Source organism: Passer domesticus, chromosome Z (genome assembly GCF_036417665.1).
Source record: "Passer domesticus isolate bPasDom1 chromosome Z, bPasDom1.hap1, whole genome shotgun sequence".
In the NCBI taxonomy this organism is placed as follows: domain Eukaryota; kingdom Metazoa; phylum Chordata; class Aves; order Passeriformes; family Passeridae; genus Passer; species Passer domesticus.
In genome coordinates, this window is record NC_087512.1 from 72,590,732 (window position 1) to 72,617,601 (window position 26,870).

Genomic DNA, 26,870 nt, shown 5'->3' on the forward strand with positions numbered 1-26,870 from the left:
ATTATGGGTGGAAGAACAAATGAACTAGATTAGGCTGGATTATGCCTATTTATAGTCAGACAGGCAATTTTAATAAGATGCCCTTTAAGAAGCAGCACACCAGCTTTTATTCTGATATGAAGCCCAGACACTGGACAAAATCTGTACATTTGAGTGCAGCATCAAGCCATGTGCAACTGACTCCTGAAAATGAACGGAGGAAACAGGGCACCCAGGAGCTTTGTGAAGCCAAAACGTGTGTCAATTGGATTTGGATAGGAGCCTACCATTTTTATATAATTCTGGCAAGAACTTTTGTACTGTGTGCTCATGCTAGCCAAAATAAATGCTACCCAACTGCCTGTGCATTGATCATAAACTCGATGTACAAAAATTAATTAAGAATGGCATGAGTGGTGATGAAATACAATGCTTTGTATTATATGTATCAGACATTAAGAAAGTTTGTCTTCTCTACACCGACACAATTCCTCAATGAATGACATTGAGGTGGAAGGAGAAGACAAATGTCCACCTGCTGCTTTGCATTCAATTGTGAGAAAAACTTTGTTTCTCCTAGAAGTGATAGCTAAGACCATGTCTCAGATGTATTAATAAACAAAATGAATAGCTGCTTCACTGTTGCTGTTTATGTCAATTGTGATCCATTGAAAGAGAAAACTCTTCAGTTGCAACTGCAGTTAGACACCAACATTAAAAAAGCAGAAACAACTTTATTGTTGTTGTTATTGTCGTTATTATTATTATCATCATTATTTTGACACCATTACTTCCCAATAAGACGCAGGCCTCATTGTCAACAATTCCTTAAAAATCAAAAAGGTTCATAGGGAGTCTGACAAATTTATTTTTTATCCATATAGTTTTCTCAGGACTAATGAAAACTAAAATTTTGATATACATATTCACATGCATGGATGGGGAGCTATTTTCTAAAGAACGAATATTTCACTTAACAGCGAAAATGCAGGCAATAACATTTAGTTCTCAAATTAACTGGTACATGAGTAAAAACAAAGTAAGCAATGTAGGATTAAAAATCAAAGAAATCAAAATAGTATTTTTTCTTCAATCAAGATAATTCTTAACTCCTTTTCTGTATAGCTTGAAATTTTTTTACAGAATTCCAAGAAGTTTTTGAGAGAGTCATATTAAGACAGGACCAGATCCAAAGACTAGTGACAAAAAACCTTTTCAAAGACATGGTCAAAGCGTAAATTTAAATTAGATCAACCCTGTTGGAAATTTCTACTACCTGAATATCAGGACTGAAAACTGTGTCTCTGTTTTAGCTGCAGTGCTCCACAATAAGCAAAAAACTATGAGTCTAATTGTGAAAGAATCCACTGATGGAGACTATAAAAAAGAGAGACAAGAAATGTGATCTGTGAAGGAAATAAAATCATGACTTTTAAAATATTAGGTTTCCTCTTGTGTTTAAATGTAAAACAGTCAAAAGAAGTGAGGCTGAGGCAGACAAAAGATTAGTGAAATAAATTGAAAAATCACAAGCCACACTCTCAAGCAGTTTGGAAAACTTTTTCTTCTCAACTTTTTCTTCTCAAACTCTAAAAAGGAAAGAAGTTTATGTTGCTCCCTTTCCAAAATTATCACTCTAGACTGGTTTCTGTTCAACACAAGGCTATAAGTGGTAAAAAAAAAAAAAAAAAAAAAAAAAGGAAACAACCATCACACTGATTTTCGGGTAGGGCAAAGGAAGGATTTGGAGAACTACAGACTAGTAACCCAGCATTATCTCAGTTTCTGAGAAGGGGATGAAGTGTAGCCTGCTATGGACTCTTGTATCTAACAATAAACAAGATGACTGGGAGAATGGATTTATCAAGGGCAAGTCGTGCCTCACTAACCTGGGTACATTTTGCAGTGAGGTACTGGTACAGAAACTGATATTTCGGGTGAGAGGACACCACTGGGTATCTTACATTATGATCCCAGCAAAATTATATACCAAGCAAATCAGGAGAATGCCATTGGTGGTTGGTTTCTCTTTTATTCATATCAAGTGAAATAGTTGTGCTAATCATGCGAACCATTGCTTTGGACTGAGACAGCTCTCAGCCTCTCTTGCTTGCCCTTTGCCCTGGTCATGGTGAGGACTCTGCTGGATTCACTCCAGAGCTCTGGAATTTGACTTGTACATGTAGCCCAAATCTGGACAGCACTCAGTCCTGCTTGCCACCCTACTCCCCTCTGGTCCATTCCCTGGTGCAGGGGCTCCTGTGATGCCTGGGTGCACTGCTGACTCCTGGAAACTCACTGCTTCCCAGGACCCTTTCTGCAGAGCTCTTCATAGCTGTTGTAACCTCTAAGGCCAGACTTTCCTTGGTCTTCAGGAAAAGCCACAGGATTCCCATCAAGGTATTCCTCCACGTGCTTCTCAACTACAGCCCCACCCTCCTGATCACTAACTGCTTCTCCCAGGCTGCTGTCATCCACGAACAATCAAGGAGTGCTTTCCCAGCAACTAGGCTCTAATAAAGGCAGTAACCTGGATGGATAAAACATCAATTCAGCCACCAGACAACACTAGTTAATGCCTGCCAGCTGAAATTTTCATTATCAATCAAAACCCTTTCAGTCTATGCATCTAGCCGCTATGTCATCCAGCTGTCTAACTGGATCTCATTAATTCAGTGATAAGGAAACTTTGGGATGCTGTGACAAAAGCCTTGCTAGAGTCAGGGTACATCCAGACCCTTCCCAGAGACTCAGAAGGAGGCTGACCTGCCTGTATGGCATGGATTTTCCTTTTTACTCTTTTTGAGGATGATATGATATTTGGCTTTTTTCAAGCATCAGAAACAAAGTTGCAATCTCTGAAGGAAACAGACTTAAACACTGCAAATATGCCAGAATTTGAAGAAGCTGCTGTTGAGTTCTGTCTGTCCCATGGACTGGGAAGCTCAGAGCCTTGGGTGTCTTAAAGACAGATTTTACTAGCATAAACTGAGATAAAAATGTACCTCCATCATCTCCAGGTCTTTAATCACTTCCCTTGTAGTAACAGGCACACATTTTCATTAACTTTCCTGTTATCAAAAAGCCCACCTCCACCTACAGTCTTTTATATGTCTGAGGTCAGAGGTTCCATGTTCATTCACACTAGCTTTTTCAGACACGCTTTCTTGACTTTTCACAGAGTAAAATGAACCCTTCTTGTGCTCTAAGGAAGCTATCTTTCCAGTCTCTCCAGGACCAAGTGGGTCCTTGAAGAAACCAAGATCCATAAGCCTAAATTTGAACATGTTCCTAATACCAGGATGAAGAACAAAACCAATTTGGCTAAAGCTGTTTACTCTGAAGTATTAATTATTATCACTCACACTTTTTTCAGCTAGTTAGCTTACTTGGCAATCCAGCATGACAAAATATAATAGATGAACTCTTTCCAGTCTCAGCATCTTATATGACCCTAATACTTTTCAGTATTTTGACTTTAGACCATTGCATTTGTTCAGGTCTGGCATTCCGTGCAAGCAGATGAGTTCACCATTCATCCCATCCCCATTCCAGACTTCAGAATCAATAAAAGTGACTGGCAGCTTTAGATCTACTTCCCATGGTAGAAGGATTTAGCTCAAGACACAAAAGCCGGTTAGGGTTCCCTCTCAGATCTCCTGTTGTAACCACAGGATAGACTCCCAATATTTCTGGTGCTTTCAGCATTGTGTTATCGATTTTCCTGGAATAAATCTACATTAAGGAAACATAAATACTACCTGTAAATTGATACTGCAAGTGTTGTTATTAATATACAGTTGCCTACCAAGGTCAGGTCATATAATCCATTTTTATGTATTTCAGAGCAAAGAAATAAGTCTGTTTCCAGAATAATTCTTTAAGACTCCAGAAATTTTTAAGGAAATGTCTTTAAAAGAAAAAAATTCTAATTTACACTTGACAAGATTGATCGTTACTAAAGGAAAACTACCCGTATATCTTGCCTCTTATGTCATGCTTATATTCTTTAGTATTCTCCACCTTCTCTGCATGTGAATTTTGCTGCAAGAGTGACACAAGCCAGAGTAGAAAGTGAAGCTGAAAGAAACTAGTAATCTTATTTATTTATGACATTTTTTTTTTCTTTAATCAATCATGTCAGAAATCAAAGAGCATCACTAAACTGATGGACCACAAGTGACTTCCTGGATTGAAGTAAGTTGATTGAATAATAAAATTCTAAGGCCTAATGGAAATAATAAACCTTATTCAGTCTAACCTTTCAAAAATAATAAAAAAATACCACAACTTACTTAGAATTTTATTGTATACTTTTTAATATCAAATGCCTAATGAGATGGCAAGAATGTATGAGTAATCACTTTTACTTACTCTTCTTATTAAAGCAGTGATGAGCTACAATTCTTTCAGTCAGAAATAAAACTTCTTTTGATACCTAGAAAATAGAATAGATCTTCCCAACAATGTTAAAGTGAATATGAAAGCAAACCTTTACTTGAAAGCTTTCAGGTACATAATATGGCAAAAATAACATAGGGTATAATAATTCTACATTTTTTATAAGGTTAGTTGATCCAATTGAAATCATCCAATTGAAAAAACAGTTGGTTAGGTAATTATTTCTGGGGTCCTGCCACACTGAAAGAATTCCAGAGGTTTGTCTTGCCCCATTCTTGTTATATCTGGTCCAGATTCTGGTTGGAAAACAGAACATCCTCGCAGCTGGTTCTCTTCTTGGCATAAGACTAAATAATATTTAGGGAGGAATTAATAAGTTAACTTATTGTTCCTAAATTTCAGGAAGAAAGATAGGAAAAGTACTAGAAGCTGCAACCATGCTTTAGCAATCTACAAAACTAGCAATATATGAAAAATATAAAAAATTATAAATCTTAGGCATCACTTCCTTGATTAGTAACACTAAATTGGCTCTTTATTTTTATTCAAATTGAACTTTATATAGGAAGAATAAATATCTGTCTTTAAAAAAAAAATAATGATTTCCCTTCTCTTGTCCATATACCACTTATATTTTTTTTTTTTAAATTCTTTAATAGGTTTAGTAGAAAAATTTTCACCTTAGCACATGCCACACAATACCCACCACTCTTGGAAGTATAGCTAAATTATTTTCAGGCACCAGCTGGAAAATGGTTTTCAGGTTTTTTATAAGAGTTGTACTTCCAGCAACTCCAGTATTTAGTGTTGGAGGGCAGAAGTCTCAATACACTTTTAAACAATTTTCAAGGTGAAAAAGTAGCTGATAGAGAATCATCTAAATCTTAGTGTGGAGTAAAAATTAGTGGATATATATTTGAATTTTGACATTAGGTGAATAATTCATCCTGTTTTGTTGAGCTTGATGCCTTCCAATTTCTAGTTCAGATGCCATAGGAATGGAAGGCTGTATCTATCCTGTAGGTTGCATACAGAGAGCCTGATAAATCCGTGATGAATCTTCTTTTGGTCTAAGAATCAAAGTTTTCCAAAGCCTGTCACTGAGATACAGCTATAAACCAGATAAGTGCTAAGAAAATAAAACACCATGGATATTCTCCAGAAAATTGTAGTATCTAGTATTTTGTTTAGTGAAAAGGGATATAACCTTGTGACCTTTCAATATTTAAAGGATGTTGATATGAAATACAGAGAAATACAAGACAAATGGCACAGGTTTTAAATTGAAAGAGGGAAGATTAAGGTTAGATATAAGGGAGACACTTAATTATGAGGGGGATGAGATTGGAACAGGTTGCTTAATGAACCTGTGGGCATACAGACTTTCTGCTGTTTTTTGCCATATTTTATATAAATATTTAACTTCTTTTCTAAAATCAAGTACTGTCACTAAACTGTTATTCTGAAACTAGGGATCTGTCCCTTGAACTGAAAATGGAACCAAATTTATCCTGTTTTGTTGTTATACATAATAAAGTTGACTCACAGGCATAGAACTTCAGTGAAATTCTACAATAAAGAGCATAATGTCATCCTATCTTCGGGCAGAATATCTAGCAAACCCTTCAGGTATTCTGCAGCTGACAGGGCTTTCTACAAAAAGGGACAGCTGAAATTAACCTGAAATAAACTTTGATGCTGCATAAAAAAATCTGAAAGCTCAAAAAACTATTTATGCCAAGGCCCTCTAGGGTTAAGTGCTAGATGGAGAATATTTCATTTCAGATTGCCCCAGTATTACCAACATTTTTTTCAAATACAACATAATTGTCATCTCCCTGTTTACAGATTTGACACAATATAATAGTTGTGTATCTGTTTCTGTTTTTCTCTCACAACTTTAGAACTTCCTGTAAGTTCTCTCAGAATCTCTCTAAAACTATTGTGGTGCTCTCTGCTTAAAACCCCCATCAGTTAGGTACTGTCCAGCATATCGATCAGTATTGCCTCAATCCTGTACTCCCATGTGTGTTTGTTTCCAGCTGCTGTCTCACCTTATATATATACATTGTAAACACCCTGGGAAAGAGAGGTTTTGTTATTATTTCATACACTACCTAAGCAAAGTGAGCCATGGACCATGGCTAAGGGCTGATGACAGTGCAAATACCAGTATATTACATGAAAAAAAAGCATGACAGCATATCACAAAGGAAAACATATCTGAAGACGTAATTAACTGGGTCATATTTTTAAGCCCATGAAATGGCTAGACTGTGATTCTTTCAGATCATGCAAGTAGTATGTCTTCTCCCCAAGATGACATTTTTTTTAGAATTATTATCACCTAATAGTCACTACTGAATACTCATGTCTGCAGAGAATTAGCTTTCCCAAACCCACCTGGTTTGTAATTCCAATTACAATGGAAGAATAAAACTAGAATGGCACCTGTCTGACAGTGGAAATTACTCTAGAAGAATTTGATGCTTCATTCCTCTGAGACAGATATAGTTTGGGGCCATCTCACCACCCGGAAAATTTCCTAAAACATTATTTAGGCAGCCATGGTGACCATGACAAACTGGTAGAAAAAGCAGTCACCCCAGAAATCACATTCCCATGTCATGTCATTGATACTGTGACATGGGTCAGCTTATGTCATGTGTCATTATGATGAGTGGTACCAAGACAAGAAACAGGGGATTATGTATCACCAAATAGGTAGTTTATTATGCAGTTTAATATTATATTTAATATATAATTTATTATTATTTATTACTCTCTCTATATATATAATATTATAAATGTTATTATATATATAATTTATTTATACACCCATGAGGGAACAGTGCAGATTGTGTGAGGAGATGGACATCATCTTTGTCATTTGCAAATATTTTTTAGCTAGGAGATGAGACCTAATTATAGCCTCTAAAAAAGGTTTAGCCTTAGGAGTGAAAGAGATTTTAGGGAGAGAAGTTTAAAGGATGATAGATGCTACATGATGCTCAGAAAAAGTTAACTTAGTTATCCTAGGATTATGGACAGCATGAGGCAATGTTTGGAAGATTGAGAGCATGATCCAAAGTATTGTCCACCTGGACTTTATCACTAACTTCAATAAAGAAATATGACCAACCACATTACAGCATATAATCAACAAATAAAAAAAATTACAAACTATTTGACCTTATTTGTGAAAGTGAATGATTAAAAAAATTCAAAAATTTCAAAAATGGATTATTTTCATATAACAGAAAAGCACAAAAAATGAGCAGGATGTTACAAATGTTACTAAAGAAATTATGAAAACTTTGGAGTTGTAGAAGATTATGTGGGAAGGACTGAACAAAAGGCAGGGACACTGTGGTAAGGAGCCACTGTTTCAGTCAGCACTGTTTCTGAGACTGGCAGGAGGAAGCGAAAGGGGAGTCAGAATGAAAATGTAGGAATTAAAAGGTAGTAATATATTAGGGAATTTCTATCAGGACTCCTTGCTTTTGAATGCTTATTGCTCTTTAAAATGCAATAAAATAAGTTGGCAGTCGGAAGTTGACTGCCTTCATTTTTATATGATGCATAGATATGGATACTCAGTTCCTTTAACTCATTAAAAATGTCTTCTAGGAATATTTTTTCTAGGGGCAGTGCAGTCTGTGGAGATTAACATCCATCTCACCAGAGAGTCTTGTTAGTGAAGTATGAAAATAAATCATATTTCTGCAGCAGAATGAAAGCTGTGAGCTACAACACAGAACATCTTTTTCAAACCATTTTTCCACATGATCTTTATTCTCACTGACTTACCAACCCCACAAAAGCTTACACAATGAATATAAATCATATCCATGAGGAATTTCTCTCTTTCCTAAAGGCTGAGAACAGACACACACATGTTGTTTTATTCTTCAAACAATGTTATGAATATTTTATGAGGTATGAAGCTCAGTCTCTTCCATGAAAGAGACACCAAAGGAAGGCTGAGTCTCTGCCCTCCCATTTCCTCTCCTCAGGTTCACCTCCCACTCTTCCAAATTAACTTTCACACACATGAGAAATAGAACCGTGGTCATACATGACCCCAGGAAACCTGTGACTTGTATGGCAATAACTTGTACTGTGTATCTTACATTTGTTTACACTACTTAAAAGAGAAAAGGTTTTCAGCAGCAAATTCATGTGCTTCTAATCTGTTTTGTCCTTGGGGAGGCCAAAGAAGGTGGGGGTTAACATTGTCCCAGAGCAGAGAGGATTAATACCAATGAATTGAGAACTTGGCAGAAGATCACTACTGAAAAAGCTGATGAGATAACACAACAGATTGGAACAATTACCTGCTTAGAGTTCCTTGAAGTATTTTTTTTCCTAGCCTAGTTTTGACTCACAGGAAACTATTAACGTTCATAAAACATAGATACTTCAAATTTGATTCTTTCCTACTAAGCAGCTCATGCATGATTTATGTCTGTGCATAGCAGATGTAAGAGAACAAGACTGAACTGATTGCATTTCATACCTGCTTTTATCTGGGTATAGATGACTGCATAAATAGCAAAATGTGAAGCATCAGGCCCATTTTCTTAAATGAGTAGCAGAAGAATCTTTTATGAAGTTCAGTCCACGCTGTCAGAGGGGAAGTCTAATCACCACTGCACTAAGATCCTTTTTTCATTGATTGTTGGAATTTTTGTGTTTGTAGAAGGTAAAATAAAGACAAGGATACATTTCCTTTCAGCTCTGAGAAGGAAACTGATGACCCTCGTAGTGTAAAAGAAGGAGTATTGTTACGTAATTTTTTTTTTTTTGTGTGTGTGTAATGCTACAGACCTTAACCAAATAAATGCTAAAGCCATGGAAAAAAAAAACTTTCAACATTGGAGTGACAACTTTTGCCTATATGAGTGAAAATTAGGGATGTTAATGATAATTTGCGGGCTCAAAGTCTTGCATACTTGCAGCGCCAGACGATCTTTACTAAACAAATGACGCAACAGTCAGAGCAAAAAAAAGATGAGGAAAAAAAATAAATAGGATGGAAGTGAGCACAACTTAGGCCAACAATGGCACAGTGCCATTTTTGCTCAGATCACTGTCATGACTTCAAATGCATTCATTGAGATCCAGGTGACATAATGAAGATTGTCACCTTAGATGTCTTTACTACTCCTTTCATCTTTCTAATTTTAAGATTATTAATTAAAATCCTCTTTAGTGGATCTTTAATCTAAACCATAAGGGTTTTCTGAGCTAGAGTTCTTTCCCACTCCAGAAGTTTATTTTTAAAAGTACTGCTCAAGTTGGAAGTAAGAACTTTGAAAAGATAAGGCTTGAGGGAGTAAAATGAGCATTTCTTTTTTCCATCTGTGGTTGTACTGTGTGACTGTAACAGAGACTTCTGAACATCTTGATGATGAAATCAATAGGAATCCTTTTTACTCTTTTAAAAATGACTGAAAAGCTGAATTCCCCCTCTTTCCTTTTCTCACTCTCTAGACACTCATAATACAGCGACTCTTTAATCTGTCTACACTTTTTAAAATTTTGATTCAAGAAAAGTCATCCAACCTTCAATTTCCATGTATCTGACAGAGAACAAAGTAGAGAGGAAGCACAAGAGAGAAAAAGACTAGACTAAGAAACACTAAAATATTGTTTAATCTGATTTCTGATTACTCAATGAAAACCAAGAAATCTTTCAGCACTTCATAAAGTTAAGGAGAAATTAGTTAGTGTTTCTATTTTTCCATCAAAAATTATTAAGAATTTATTCTGGGATAATATAGTAAATATTTTAAAAATAAGTATATAATTTAGTAATCCAATTTTAAGTGCTTCTAGTATTCCAGTATGAATGTTGGACTTTGACATATCTGCTTTGCTGCAAACTTCAGTTACAGTGGCCAGAGCTATTAGACATAAAACTAACGTCTACTTATATTCTAAAAAGGTGTAAGGTTTGTTTCTTGTTTTCATCTTATCCTTTTATTTAAACTAGTAATTCATGTTTAAAAGTGAAGAAAATCTGAAACTCTAGACAATACATAAGAGAAGGAGATATCATCACTGTGGACAGGAGAAAAGACAAAGTAATAGAGAGAAATAGAAAGTTTTAACCTAATATAATGCACTAAAATAAATCAAGAAAATGTGTAATTTAATTTTAGAAATTAATGCTGTGAATTTTTCAAGATTCTTCTACTTATACTCTGAAGTTTCCTATTAAGTTATGACAGTAGTACATCCAAGCCCACTATTGCCCCTCTGGAATTGGCTGTAGGAAGAATACAGGAAGAATACCTGGCAGGTAAAGGATACTGTATGCACCTGTGCTCTCCTAGAATTCCTTAGCATTGAATAGTATCTTTTTTCTGACTTTCAGCTAATTAAGCATTTGCTGAGACCAGTGCAGCTTAAAACTTTCAAATAATATTTCACCAATATTTAGTGTTGCAAAACAGAGTCTTTTATTTAAAACTGTTTTCTGGGGGAGGAGTGTGTGTTTTCTTCTTAATTTCATTTTAGTAATATCTTACTGTCATCTGTTTAGTGGATTATGTAATACAGAAAAAGGTAGAGGAAGAACATATCCCTGATATTTAAGTATATGCTTATTTAACAAAGCAGAGAAGATTATTATGATATTCTGGGATATTTTTCAAGCTATTCTACTCTTACTTTTTTTAATCAAAAGGGAGAAAAAGTGTTCACCTAAAAATGATAGTCTGGAAAATATATATATGTTCATACCTATCTATATCTATCTATCTAATCTATCTATCTATCTATCTATCTATCTATCTATCTATCTATCTATCTATCTCTATATCCATATCATCTATATCTATATCTAATCAATATCTATCTATATCTATATCTAATCTATCTATATCTATATCTATATCCATATCTATATCTATATAATCTATCTATCTATATCTAATCAATATATATCTATATCTATATCATCTATATCTATATCTATATCTATATCTATATAATCTATATCTATATCTATATCTATATCTATATATCTATATCTAATATACTATCTATATCTAGATACATACGCACATATGATATTGTCTTCTAAGGGCTTATTAAAAGCATGAGGTAAAAGAGACTAAGTTTAGATTTGATATTAGGAGGAAGTTCTACACTGTGGGGCTGATGAGACGTGGAACAGATTGCCCAGAGAAGTTGTGGATGCTGCATCCCTGGAAAGCAGGCTGGATGGAGTTCTGAGAAACCTGGTCTAGTGGAAGGTGTCCTTGACTGTAGCAGGTGGAATTTTTAAGGTCCCTTCTAACCCAAACCATCCTACAATTCTGTGGTTACACTGGATTTTTTTCTCTCCCATTACACAAAAGAGGAAAAAAGGATATCAACAGCAGCCAAAATAATTTGAAGTTCAAATCCCTCTGGTTTTACTTCCATAGAAATGTTTCTTTCTTCCCAATCTATTCCATTTTCTGGGATCTCTTTTTTAAATAAAATAGTAGTAAATATAGCCAGAGAGACCACCATTTCTGTTTTTAAAACCAGTTATGTTTAGTTTAAGAAATCTCAAAGCTGTGTCATATAAATGCAATAGAGGAACAGTAAAGAAGAAGACAACACCATGAACTACTGTCTTCAAGACTGTCTCTGACAGTGAATTGTTCTATGGGTTTTTCAAACAGCTTTCTAAGTAAAATGGAAAACTAAATGCAAAGACAACCATTCATTAAACATTTCACTCTGAGGGGAAAAAAAAAAAAGAAAAACCGCCCAAACAAAAATAAGGGCCTGAACCTGAACCTCACTCCCAAAGAGTAATGCTTTCAAATGCAATATCAAGCCAATATCAATTTTTCTATCAAGCTAATATCAAGTTAATGGAAAGAGATCTACTAATGCTCTCTATGCTTCTGAAATACCAATTCCCAGAACAGCAATAAAACCCCTTGCAGTTACTTGATGAAATGTTTTTGTAAATATTGACTCCGTTTTTGGGTGAGACTCAGGTGGTTTAAAGCCACTGTGGGTCCTTGGGCTACAGAGCAAAAAACAACTGTGCACAGAGGCAGGTGGTTTCTGTACTGACTAAGTCCGATACACTAAATCCAATCACCACCAATCACTTCTCTGTCCTGGTACCAACAGCTGCTGTGAGCACATGAGGAAGTGTAGGCAGACCAAAAATCTTTTCAGAAATGAGAATTCAAAGGCATAGATGGCTTTATTGTCGGGTAATGATATTGGGAGCTTTTAGCCTCCAGATAATGGCATGAAATTGCCTGAGGTCAGCAATGACTGAAAATTGTAACAATTAGATGGCTTCTTTGTGGCCTATAGGAAATGAATTGGTGGCCTCATTCCAGTTCTCTATCACAAAACAATTACAGTTAATGCTGATTGACATCTTTGATTGCAACCATGGCTCAGAGGCCAAGACTGAATGAGCCTTGAAAATAAACTGCCCAAAAACCCAGAAAAGTCAATCCTCTGAGCCAGAGGTGAGGCACACTAGACTGAGGAAAAATGTAGCTCTTTTTTCTCACTCTACTGATAGAAACTTTGTCTCTCCTACTAACTCTCAGTGCCTTCTGCTTGTGACGGAAGCAAAAATGCAAGTCCTTCGGTAGGGTTTAGGAAGAGTTATTAAATACATTACTCTTAATGGATTTCACTCAAGTAAGCAAGACTTCAGATGGCGTGGTGCTGTGGTGCCAAGTGCTGTGTGGGTACTGCATTCAACAGTCCATTCTCTGAATTTCTTGCCATCAAAACAAATGGGACAGATGTGGGAGGCATGTAGCACCATTACTAGGGTATGACAGACAGTGCATGAGGCTCCGTGAGACAAGTAATAAATTTAAGATCAAATACTCAATGTGTGGCAGAAAAATGAGTCCAAGCAGAGGATTGGGTCTTGGCTATAAAAGTGAGTTAAAGTCAAATAGTTCTGGGTCACACAGATACTTTTACTTATGGCATCACAGAAGGAGAAATGTGCATGAGTGTCCATATGTTTAATGCCAGTCTAGCATTCCTGATGTGCAATAGAAAGAAGGAAGAGTTTTAGACTATATTTAGATGTAAGAAAAAACTCAATTTCCTGCCCAATGCTTAAAGCATTTGTGACCAGTCAAATCCTATCCCAGAAGGATTTACTTGAGGAGCTAGATCAGAAGGTTTTACTTGAGGAGCTGTTTTTTAAGTCTTATAAAAGATTTCATGTGCTGGGAGACATCTCAAAACTCTTGTTCCCAACTGTTTATTTCACAGCATAAAGGTCAGTTTGCACTGGCTATGTAAAATATTAATAGTGGTAAACTCACACATTGATTAGCATTTGAAAATGTCATGCTAATAAAAATAAAAATTAAAAAGAAAAAAGAGCAACTAGAAGTTAGAGTGATCCTATACAATGCATGATTAAAATGTGTTTCTTCTGAAGTAGTGAGGATTGAAAATGAGCACAGTAGATGTTTGTAGAAGTGTGTGACTCCATGTAGGCAGCTTTCCTTGGCTGGACAGAATTCAGTCTCCTCACCTTCTTCTGTCCTCAGTTATAGAGCAAGGGCTGTGTCTGCTTGTCTTAGACACTGCAGTACAGCTTCAGTTCTGAGAAAATCTATGCAGCAGAAAAAATTCACAACAGTGCTTTTCCAGTGGACTGAAACATTTCAAGCATAGCTCTTGAAATGACCTGAGGCAAACACAGAAAGATCAAAGAAACCTAAAGGAAATTATGCTAATGCTCAGATGAAGCATAATAACCAACCTCTAACTGCAACTTATATAATCCATCTGCCTTTTCCTCTAAAGGTAACAAATGCCTTTCACTAGTCTTACATTATGGGAGGTTAAAACCAAAGTATTTCTTGTCCCACTGTGCAAATGAAAAAGACCTATAGAATCACAAAATCACTTAGAATGACAGAATGGTTACTTTTGGAAAGAAGAACCTTAAAGATCACACAATTTCAACCACTCCACCATGGGCAGGGATCCAACCCACTAGATCATATTGCTCAGGGTGCCATCCTAATAGGTTTTGAACATTTCCAGATGGTGGAACATCTCCATCTTCTCTGAGCAACCTGTTCCAGTGCCTTAACACCCTCATAGCACTCTCAGCCTGTCTTTGCAGGAGAAATGCTCCAACAGTTTGGTCATCTTTGTGGTTCTCTTCTGAGACAATTCTAACATGTCCATGTGCTTCCTGTGCTGGGGCACCAGAGCTGGATCCAGTGTTCCAGAGGGGCAGAATCTCCTCCCTCCCCTGCTGGCTATGTTGTTTTGGATACAGCCTAGGACACTTTTGACTTTCTGGGCTGGGAGTGCACATGTCAGGGTGATGTCTAGCTTTTTATTTACCAGAACTCCCTCATTGTTCTCCACAGGACTGGTCTCAATATGTTTATCTCCCAGTGTGTCTGTGCTTGGGATTGCTCCAGCCCAACCTTGCACCTGGACTTGTTTAACTTCATGAGGTCCTTGCAGACTCACTTCTTGAGCTTGTTCAGGCTGCCCTGAATAGTATCCCTACTCTCGTGTTCACTGCATCACCCAGCTTCATGCCCTCTGCAAACTTGCTGAGGATGCACTCAATAGTACTGTCCATGTCATTGATGACAATACTGAAGAGCACTGGTCCCAGGACAGAGCCCTAAGGGACAGCACTTGTCACTGGTCTCCACCTGGACACAGAGACAAAATTCTCTGTCTGCATCCATCCATCCAATTCCTTATCCACAGAATAGAGCACCCTTCAAATCCATGCCTGCCCAGTTTGGAGATGAAGACCCTGTCAAAGGCTTTACAGAAATCTACATAACATTTTAAGGTTTAGATTGGAAAAGTCCTTTATGATTGAGTCCAGCCGTTTACCCAGCACTGCCAAGTCTATGATTAAATCATGTCTCTAAGTAACACATCTATATGACTTCTAGATACTTCCAGGTATGGTGACAACCTGGACAGCCTGTTCCAACATTTGACAACATTTTTGGAGAAGATTTTTTTTTTCCTAAACTTCCCCTGGCAAAATTTGAAGCTGCTTCTTATAGTCCAATCAATTGTTACTCGGGAGAAGAGACTGACGCTGAACTGCTGCTCACAAATCATTCTTTTTTTGAATAAGTTATGAGCTGGAACTGTTTCTTCCTGCACTACATTCACATAACCATAGACAATGTGCATAGTTCAGCTTAAGATATTACCACTTCTCAGCTGAGATATAAAAATGTGGCATGTGAATATTCTTAACCTATTTCAGTTGGAAAATATATTGATCAGCTTAAATTACTTTCATATTTTACATATTTCTGATCAAAGTAAAGGTGTTACTACTTGACTAAATGAAAAATGAATGGAGAGGAACCCTAGATATCAGGCTAACAGAATGATATGTGATCTACATTTTAACATTGTTAGGACATAAAAATTAAAACCTTCCTATCCATTTCTTATGATGGTTGTGTTGTCACACACTGTAATATTTTAACAGAGGACCAAGATACTACAATTTATATGCTAAACAGATGAGTTCCTGAATAGTTGGAATTATTTTTCACTGATGATAATAAAAAGACAAAATAGCAAATCCTGTTGGTTATTGTACAAATTCAAAATTATTAACAGCATGAGTATGTAATATGAACAAAAAAAAAAAAAAACCAAAAAAAAAAGAAAATAAATACTTAAGTCTCTATGTCTCTATTTTAAAGTGTCAATCTGATAAAATCCAGGATAAAAATCTCAAGACTTAGTCATCATGATATCTGAGAATCTAATTAAAAGATGGTATAGAAGCAGGAAACATATCAGGCTTGATATGAAAACAGATAACAATGCACATATATTAATTTGCAAAAAAAAAGTTGTTGCAGACTTAATAAAAAACACCCAATCATTAAAACAAATCTGTATGAATTCAGATTTTTGAGCACAGGGTGCTCCTAATTTTTTTTTTTTTTTAACATTTACAACTATGGAATTCTGACTTCACGGTTTCTCTTTTCTCTCAGTGGATATTTCTACAATGTATTTTCCTTGAAGGAGTTAGCAACTTCAGTTTCCTGTATTATAAGATACCTGAAAGCTTCTAAATGTATTATCTACAGTTTCAAAAATTGGAATTGTGCTTAAAATGATACAAATTGTATAATTTTTATCCTACATATGTTTCTGTGAGATACTGAAACATTAATGGTTAATGACTAAAAATATTGTCAATGTGAAAATGCAATGGCTGCTTTGCTGAGGCCAGGTTTGCACTCCCTGCCCCCAAAAGAAGGGGAGGAGGAGAGTTTTTGGTGTGGTAGTGAAAGCTGTGATCCAAATCAGACAGAGCAGTTGAACTACCACCACTGGAGGACACAAGCTGGGTTTTGATCCAGGCAAGGGAGAAGGAAAATAAGAAGCAGTACCTGCTGAGGCACCCCAGTACTTTTCATCACACCATTGTCCTCCCTTACACAACTGGCTCAGGTGTAAAGCTCCACAGGAAGGTACTAGGATATTCTAATCTGCTGCAAGAAAACTGCATACAGAACCTGAGTTACCTCTACCTTCAGGGACAGGTGTTATCAGCTTCAGAAATAGAATTTCTTATTCTCCAGTGTTCTTAATGAATTAAAAAGTTGTCACCTGTGTTGTTTTCCTCTTTTTTCCTAAAGCTTTAAACATTTAAGGAAAATTATGGTCTGTGTTACATCAGTAAAATTTTAATTCCATACAAGTGGCAATGTTTTGATGGTTGTGGAGCTGCAGGGGTAGCCTCTGTGAATAGAAACCATGGCTGCCAGTGCAGAACATTGTCTGTTCCAGTAGACTGCAGAGCTGACCTGGTCCTCGCTAAGACCAGGATAATAGTGGTGCCTCTGTCATAGCACTTCTAAGAGAGAGTAAAAGAAATCCTACAGACAAATCATAAAAAAGAGGAGTGAGAAAATGTGAAAGAGCCCTGTAGGCTACATGGTCAGCAAATGATGGGAAGGAGGAGACACTCAGGTGCCAGAAAAGAAATTCCTGGTAGCCTCTGGAAAAGACCATGGTGATGCAAGTCGCTCCCCTGCGGATCATGGAGGTCCACAGTGGAGTTCCACCTTCAGCCCATGAAAGATTTAATTCCATAGGTGTGTGCCAGAAGGAGGCTGTGTAGAAAGTTCATGCTGGACCACATCCCTGGCAAGAGCTGCAGTCTGTGCAGAAGGGTCCATACAGAAGCAGGGCTTCTGGCAGAAGTTGTGGCTGCTGGGGGATCCTTACAGGACCAATTAGATTCTGAAGGACTCTTCTCTGTGGAAAGAATTCACACTGGAACAGTTCTGAAAGAATGGTATTCTGTGATGAGGATAACCCACATTGAAGCACATGAAAAATGCAAAGAAGGAGTGACAGAGATAAAGTGTTATGGATTAATCTCCATTCCCCATCTGGCTGCACCACTCAGAGAGGAGGTAGAAGGATGGAGAATGGAGGAGTGAAGCTGCTTCTGGGAAGAAGCGGGGGAGGCAGGGGGAATGGAGAGAGGGGTAGGTTTGTTTAGTTTTGTCTTTGATCTCCACTATTCTACTCCATTTTAAATTTTCCATATATAAAATCAATCTTTCCTGAGTTAAATCTGTTTCGCCCATGATTGTTACTGGTAGGTGAACTCTCTGTGTTTATATCAACCTATGAGCTTTTATATTTTATTTTGCTGCTCTGTCCTCTTGAGGAGAGGGAGTCAGGAAGTGCCTGGGTGGACATCAGTCATCCAGACCAAATCAACCCACAGAATGCTGTAGATTTTAGATTTAGATTTAGATTTAGAAGTTAGAAGAAACTTCCACATTTGGAGAAACTCCAGAGTTGCTTCTCCCCAGTATATGAAACAGTGGAACTGCAGCAGAATCAGAGAGCAGAACACATTCCCAAACACAAAGAGAAATTCAACATGTTCACCTCCTTGCTAGAGGTAAAACTACCACAGGAAAGTAAGAGGAAGACTAATATTCTAATTTGGCAGAATTTGTTACAATTAATCATAACTTTGCCTTTCAACTGCAAGCACAGTTATTAGTGTGATAGTTCCAACACAAAAAAGGTAATAGAGGAAGTTCAAAGTTCATGTCATTGCTTAACGAAATCTACCTTCTGTAGATACAGTCTGTAGGCCAAATTTCTAACATTGTCATGCATGCCTTTGAATGTGATTTTGTCCACACAGGAATAATGTATAAAGACGTCCATACAAATATATGAAATATGCATTTTACCACTTGCATCTATCATTTGCACATTTAGTTTCACTTATGCTTTAAGCTAGATCTACAGCAATAGAGGAGTATGTTATTCTCAAAAACAGGTTTTTGATCTTTCATTCCTTGAACATACCTCATTAAAGAGAAGAACCTAAACTATTGAACTCTATTAGTACTAAACATTTTTTTCTGATGAATGGCTATTTCATATGATGACTAGCATCATCTTATTGTAGTCTATGCTAATAAGTGCTTACAATTTAATTGCAGCAACCCATGAAGTAAAGTAATTGTCAAGGATACCAACAGTGTCAGATCCTCGTCTCAAGTTTTTGGAAACATCGGTTGAATATTACTCAAATGTCTGAACATAAATAATCAAAAACCAATTGTTGTTCAATGTATTTCCTACATAATATGTTATGCATTAATGTCTTACGATATCTTACAGACATTACAGATTAAATTTCACAATTAAGCAGGATGTTTAATAATGTTAATAAAATATGTATTTCCCTGAATTAATAGGTTTCAAAAAATTTTTTTGCATTGTAATATTAAGAATGGAAATTTGTATTATTTTATTTTTATTTTTATTTTTATTTTTATCATTTCAGCTTTTTTCCCAGGAAGTTATTTTCACTGAGAGAACTTTGGAACACTGAATCAGCTATGAGACATGTGAAATTTCACTTGTCAAGCTATAGAGATTGCAAAGGACATTTTAAAGGTGATTTTATTGCATGAGCATATATTAGAAGATTTCCATTGTACCTGCTGCCTTTTTGTAGGAAGAAGAAATGGGGTATTATTCAATTGATTTGGACAGCTCATCTCAAGCTGCTAAAATGTATCATTTCCAATGTTCATTTAGAAAGTTCTTAAAATTTAGAGAGTTCTTACTGTTTATTTGACAGACCATGAGATTTACATCCAGATTAGGAGCTTCATATCTCAATGTACACTGGCTGCTGAGTGTGTTTGCTTTGACAATATTGAACTGTCCCCAGCTAGAATAGCACCATCAAGTTGCATGACACTGTGGCAGCCATTTGTTCATTCCCATCTCATCACAGGATGATGCTTTTGTAGTCTCAGATGTTTACAAATACATGTTTTCTTTACAGTGCCACAAGAGATCATCCAATAAGAATAGAAAAGCAAACTCTCATAAAACTTGAACCATGAAATAATGGAATTGTAAAGAAAGAAATTCAAAGTGCCATTTGAACTTGACAAAATGTTCAGACAAAAAAACTACAACCTGAACCAATGTAATGTAGAGAAATGTCTTTGAAAAATAGTGGAACATTTTAATGTGCCTATGATGGGATAGAAATCTGACCCAACAGGACACTGTCTGAAACACTTTTTTTCTGTCTGAGAAAAAGCAGGAATAGGAAGAGACCTTTACATCAATTTTTATGTAACCACACTTTGCATAGCAAAGGGTCAGGAACTAGAAGGAATGACTCAAATAACTTGGCATCTCCTTTGACACAGTGATCCATTTTTTTCCCCTTTATTTTTTACTATTTTTTCCTATTTATCTATTTCTGTGAAGTGATGAATATTCAAAGGGGTTTACAGATTTTAAAAATCCTTGAAAAATATTTTAAAAATTTTAAGATTCAGGGCCTTGATTTTTAACCTGATCTAGACTGTATGTTTTCTGCTTTTCAGCTGCACCTTGACTTCCATCAGGGAAGACTTTATTGAAGAAGTCACAATGCTATGTGGATTTAGCTTCTCTTGTCAGCAACAGGATACTTGTGTTGATACACTCAACATGTCCTTAAGCCTATTCCACATTTGTCTTTGCCTCATCTTTTTGTAAGATTCTCTGTAATGAAACAATTTTTTGTAACTTTCCCTAGGAACTAATTTATTTTTTTTTTTATTAGGGAGCATGGTAGTGTTTGGTACATTTGATTTCCTTTGTCGGCCAGCTGAAATTTGAAATTGCTGGACAATTAAAATTTATCGATTGATGGGGTTATAAAATGATGAATACAAGGATAAAACCTGCAAGACAGTAGGTGAGTTAGAGAAATAAAATTCAGAAAAAGTGACTTTGTTTTTAATTGCAACATAAATTTGAGAAACAGGGTTATGAGATTTCATTTCTACAAATGCTTATGGTGGTGAGTTTGAAGAGGTAAAAGTTCTCTATATTGACCCCTTGTGAGCTGATATGGCCCATTGTGTAAAGCTGTATTTAAGTAATCTAAGGGCAGTAAAGGCTCAGTGGGGAGGACCAACTTTAGTACAAAGCAGGGAAATGGACAGTTCCAATGTGCACCACTGACAACACAATTTGCTTACATCATAAGCTATCAGATGGAGAAAAATCTGTTAAAATACAGAAATGACATAGAAGAGTAGAAAAAAAAAGAAGAGGAGGAAATCATCCTTGATTTTCCAGTGAGACAGTATACCAATGAAAGGATCAGTGTGCTGTCAGTCACATTCCCACAACCTTTTACACAGGAAAAGCAAGACTTTTTCTCAGACATCTATTGACTAGATTTTCCCTGATTTAACTATGCAAACATATTTTTTAAAATTGTGATGATTGCAGTAAAATTAATAACCAGACCTCAAATGGAAAGAGAAAAAGATTTCTAGAAACTTGTTTTCTTTCAGGAAGTGTTTAACATTATAGCTTCAAAAATCTAAAGATGTGACTAACAAAAAAAAAAGACAATTAAAATTAAAAATACAAAGGATTAAAGTTTTTTTTAATTTTATTTTTATTTGCTTTCTGATTCTTAAAGGACACAATCTTTTAAGGACCTTTTTCTACCTCTGAAAATCACAGAGTTCCTTAGACAGAAATGAACATTACCTTATAAAGTATTTATATGGCTTAGGAGCCTTTTTTCCCCAGAAGAAAACAGCCTCTAAATGAAATTCAAGAAATCTCAAGTAACTTAAGAGAAGATTAAAAATACACAATTTCAAAAGAAAAAGAAAAAAAAATTGATGAAGAAAAATCAAAGAGAAACAAAGTTGTAGTAACAGTTCCAACTCTGTGAAGCTCAGAATATCCTCTGTTAATCACTGGAGCAATCAAAAACTTGATCAATTCCTGAACTCCCAGATATGCTCACTTCTCACTTCATTTTGTAAGTAGACTACTGTAAACAGCCCTAGATTAACTTGGAGCTATCAGTCTATTGCACATGCATAAGAGCCCGAAGGAAAGACATGGTATTATCAGACACTGAAAACCTCCAGACCTAAAACACACAATCTCCCCCAGGTCATTTCAGAAAGCACAGTACAGTTAGCTAGTTTACCTAGCATATTCTGCTTTTGTTGTGAACAGCAAATGTAAAGCTTTCATGGTATGAACTCACCAAATTTTGGAAAACTTTCAGTTTTTTAATACTAATGGAAATATCCTGAGTTTGCCATGTGTATTTATATTATATTTAAATTTCTGTTGTGCAGAAACTTTAAAAGATAAACACTATTTGTTGAAAACAGAATATATGGACTGGCATGAACTTGGGGCGATCATTTTATAACCATGTCATAAGAGGCCAAAACCAGAACTGAAATATCCTGAAAGACTTCTCATATATTAGCAATATTGTTGTTAAATCAAAGTAAAAACCAAACCAAATGAAAACAGAAAACACAAAACAGAAAATAAATTTTCCCTGAAAAAGTTTCTACAAAAAATAAACCTGTAAAAAATATTGCCTTATTTTTACTGTTTGACGAATTGCTATAAGCATCCATGTACTGAAAAGAGTCTCTTACAAGAAAATTTGGGTTATTCATTAGATGACCAAGGTTACCCTTGTACACCCTCACTCAAAGACCACTGGGCCTTGATAAGATACCAACTGCCCTGTGCCATAATGCCACCATGCAAAATTTGAGGGGAAAATAGTATGATCTTGATTTGGCAGTTAATTTTCCCACTGCTTCTTGGAGTTATTTTTTTTTTAAGTTTATTGGCGAGTAAATCAATACAAGACTTATGAGAAAGGATTTCTCCCAGGAGTTGTTTGTAGAGCTCCTAATTTTTGGCCCATTTTTTCAGCCAGAAGGATATCATAGAAAGCTGGAAACAGTTCATCCTTTGATGTAAATGGTGAAAAGTTTTAAACCTTATTGAGACAATAAATGTAATAACAGTTTAAGTGTACTTAGTTTTTACAGTACAGATCACAAAACAGTACTACAACTGAGGGACAGATAAGAGAAAAATAATATTTTCTGAAAGGCAAAATAGGAATTGCATGTGCATTTTGCTTCTTGTGTTCCACATACTACACAATTTGAAAGCTTTGACTTCTATCACTGTTGACTTCTATTTAACAGCTAGCCTTTCAATTAAATGTTACAAACAATTTCTTTTAAAAATGGATAAAAATCTGAGTCTTAAGGAGATAAATATTAGTGAAGCATAAACAATCCTTATGCAACAGGATCTTAAATAACAGTCCTGAACCAACTTCCCATTCATATGACCTAAATAAAGCTACCATGAGAAATACAGACATATGAGAAGTACATTTTACAAGGTTGGATATTTCTATAGGAAAATAAAGTAAAACTAGAAACACATATATACATATATAATCCTATATATATTGTTATTTTAAACACTTTTCTTCTCCCTACATATCAGCATGAAAATTCCTCAATTATGATAGAGATGATGAGTTGTAACCTTGTGTTTATGAAATTGTTATGCATATTTCAGTCACTTGTCTGCTTTTTTCCCTGTTATTTTTAATTTTTTTTTTAGTTTTTCAGCATTAAAATCTGCAATCTGCTAAACATCTATTAGTTAAATTACTAATTTTGATGTCAGAGAATAATTCAGTTGCAATAATATGTGGTCAATATATATTTTTCCTCATGGTTAAAAAAATAATTCTGTTGCAAATACTTTTTTTCTGAAAACAGGCAGAATACGATGCAGCTGTGAAATAGATACAAATATAGCTGACCTGTATCTATCTGAGTGTACTCCTAAACCTAGAAGTCTGGAGAAATGGATGTGAAGACAGTTTTCCATACTTCTGTTTGGGCTGTCTTTTACTCATGGAAGTAATGTCATGGAGGTCATCTCTGGAGGTGTAGAGCCCAGATCACAAGGTACATTGACACCTCAACACTGCTCTAATGTTTCCTGAGCCAAACTGTGTATTTGTATGGTACAACTCACATGTGCATAATCTTAGAATTTATTCAGTAGTATCTACTGCTGCCCTAGACATACTTCAGGGCAGTTTTGGCTAGATTTGGTAAATAATATATCACTTATTCTTTACCAATAAGCTGGTAGAGTCTTAGCTTAAAACATTGTCTTGATTCTTAGATTTAGTCTGTACCATAATGCCATGATCCAGCATAGTTTTCAAGATTTTGACTTGAAAAGATAAAAGCAACATACAGAAAAAAAGATACAGAACTGTTCATGATCTTCCCCCTCCCTTGTAAAACATCCATCAAAATCAGATACGACAGACTGACTTTTGGTAATGTTACCACATTGCCTTATCTTAGGTAGATTGGTTTCTGCAGGTTGTTCTGCAGAAATGAGATGGATTGTTTAAACAGGAGTCTTAGAGATGAAAGAGAATTCTCAGTATCTAATAATAAAACAAATATTATGGTAAAATAAACAGGCAATCAGCCTTAAAAGTCTTGCACCTAGCAACCTTTTAATAAAATAAGTTACATAGGTGCCACTAAACTCTGTTAACTGAATTATTTACATTTTTTCATTGCTCTCACGGTGGTTATATGCTGTTGGGTGTAGAGATTCTTCTTGATATCACAATGTAAGGAAAAAACTCTGCCTCCTTTTGTCAATTTTTTTTTCTAAAGAAAGCAATTTACTTTACAAAATAAAGAGCTACTCAGAACTAAAATTATGAAAGTAATTTTCATTTGTGATTGTGAAATAGATTTTTCTGGACAGAGGGAGTGCTGAGATAGAACTTGCAATTGAAAAAACCTGAAAACTGTCAATTAAAAAAACCTATTTCAATGGACTTACCTGTTTAACTCTTTTAAAAGTACAACACTTCCTCTTTACCCCACAAATTTTTTAGCCACTGGGTGAAGTCAAAATACAGCACTTGATCACAATAATCCCAGCCTCTCATGGACAACAGCATCTCTCATGGCAGCACACTCAGGATGCTTGAAACAGACCTGGAAAATGCAGATATTCTTACATTTTTATACTCATCTACGCCTAACTGTAAGGAAATATGAGCACTTAGTCAATGACTACATTACAAAAGAGTATAAAATCATCAATACCACTTGGTGAACAAGATGGGGACTGAGAAGCTCATGTTCCAGAAAACATATTTTAGCTGAGTATATGCAATTCTGTTGCACTTATTGACCCATTAAAACTGTCAGGAATAAGAAATGGTATTAATCTTTTTTTTAAAAATTGCAGATTTTCAGACATAGACTTGTAAGTCCTTTCTCATTTGAATTTCAAAATTAGTATCTCCTTCTGAACCAAACAGGTTCTTATCTGAGAAAGGTCATGGAAAACTTTCAGTACAATTATAGTTAGTTGTTCCATGAGAGCTTGGCTGAGTACCATTTTGTTTAGTATCTTTAATTGAAAATTGTAACATCCAACTGGATGATGCAATGCGAACTCATAGCAATAGTAGGCTTTTCTTTTTACTAAGGAAAGCAATGGTATATTGAATAATGGTTGTAATATTTATGTAGAACTCTTCTTCTGTATAGTTGCAACATTTTTTGAAAAAATTTGCTACCATTTAAAAGTACTTTTCAGTAATTCACAGAATCACAGAATAATTTCTGCTCATGGAACTAATGAGGAATTCCCCTGGAAAAGTGCTTTTCTAGTTGCTGGAGTCAGTCAATACTGGACATCTTTTAAGCACCACCTCCAAAGGACACAGTAACACGAAATTCCAGTGTCAGAAGTCAAGTAAGCAGAACAAAAGGCCAGCCTGCCTGACAAGGATGTTCTTTTGGAGATAAGGAAAAAAAGGAAGGTGTAAGTGGGAGCAACATCAGGTGGTGTGGGGGAAATACAGAAATACTGCTTACCACTGTACGGAGAAAATTAATTCAAAAATAGTCTGTCTGCAAAGTCTTCAAAGCCTGTCTTCATGATTTTTTGAATGGTCTTGGGAATCTGAATAGGTCTCAGCTGATAGGAAGCTGAGGAAGATTGTTCTAATCTTTAAAAAGGGCGTGAAGAATGAGACTGGAAAATACAGGCTTGTCAATCTTACTTCACTGCCTGATAAGGTTATAGAGAAGAATATTGTGGGAGATACTGAAAAACTGAATGACACCTGAATGACAACACAGTCACCAGCATGGCTTCTTGAGGGGAAAGTCCTGCTTGTCAAACCTTTTTTCTTTTTGTGACAAGGTAAACCACCTAGCTGATCAAGAGAAGCCAGCTGATATAATCATTTTGCATTTCAGTAAAGCTTTTTATACTGTGTCTCACAAAAACCTTCTAGACAACAAAGCCAGCACATAGCTGGATAAACACATCATGAGACAGGTGAACAATCACCGGTCTATGTGTCTTGCTCACAGGTCAGGCACAAAGGATTACAGTGAATAGGGTGACATCAGACTGAGGAACTGTCACAGGTTGCCTTCCACAGGGCTCCATCCTCAGTCCTGTGCTCTTCAATACCATTAGCTGCATGGACACAGGACTAGAAGGGATTCTAAGAAAGTTTGCAGCCGATACAAAACTGGGAGAGGCTGTTGCAGGGAGACCCTTCAGGGAGATCCTGCAGAGAGACCTGGACAGATAAGACATCTGGGCAATCATCAACAATATGAAGTTCAACAAGGGCAAGTGCCAGATCCTGCATATGGGACAGGGCAATCATGGGTTTATGTACACACTAGGGAATGTGATACTGGAAAGCAGTGCCACAGCAAGGGACATGGGAGTCCTGGTCAGTAGCAAATTGGACATGAGTCAGCAGCGCCCTAGCAGCCAGGAGAGCCACCTGTGTCCTGGGGGACACCAGACACAGAATCACCAGCAGAGCTCTGCTCTGCACCAGGATGGCCTCACCTCGAGTGCTGGGAGCAGTTTTGGGTGCCACAGTATAAGAAAGATGTAAAGCTGTTACAGTGTCCAAAAGAGGTCAACAAAGATGATGAAGGGCCTTGAGATGAAGACATAGGAAGAGTGGCTGAGGTCCCTTGGTCTGTTCAGCCTGGAGGAGACTGAGGGTAGAACTCATTACA

General features: G+C 36.1%; 1 protein-coding gene across 6 annotated transcripts in view; it reads right to left on the reverse strand.

The window, feature by feature from the left end:
• LINGO2 (leucine rich repeat and Ig domain containing 2) overlaps nucleotides 1-26,870 on the reverse strand; it is a 478,753-nt gene that overhangs the window by 135,600 nt on the left and 316,283 nt on the right. For 5 of the 6 annotated variants that reach the window (XR_010354120.1, XM_064405413.1, XM_064405414.1 and 2 more), the window contains one exon: nucleotides 24,646-24,803. The exons of the other annotated variant lie outside the window; for it this stretch is intronic. The gene's annotated coding sequence lies outside the window, so the exon portion shown is untranslated. The remainder of the gene's footprint in view (nucleotides 1-24,645; nucleotides 24,804-26,870) is intronic. 6 annotated transcript variants of the gene reach the window in all.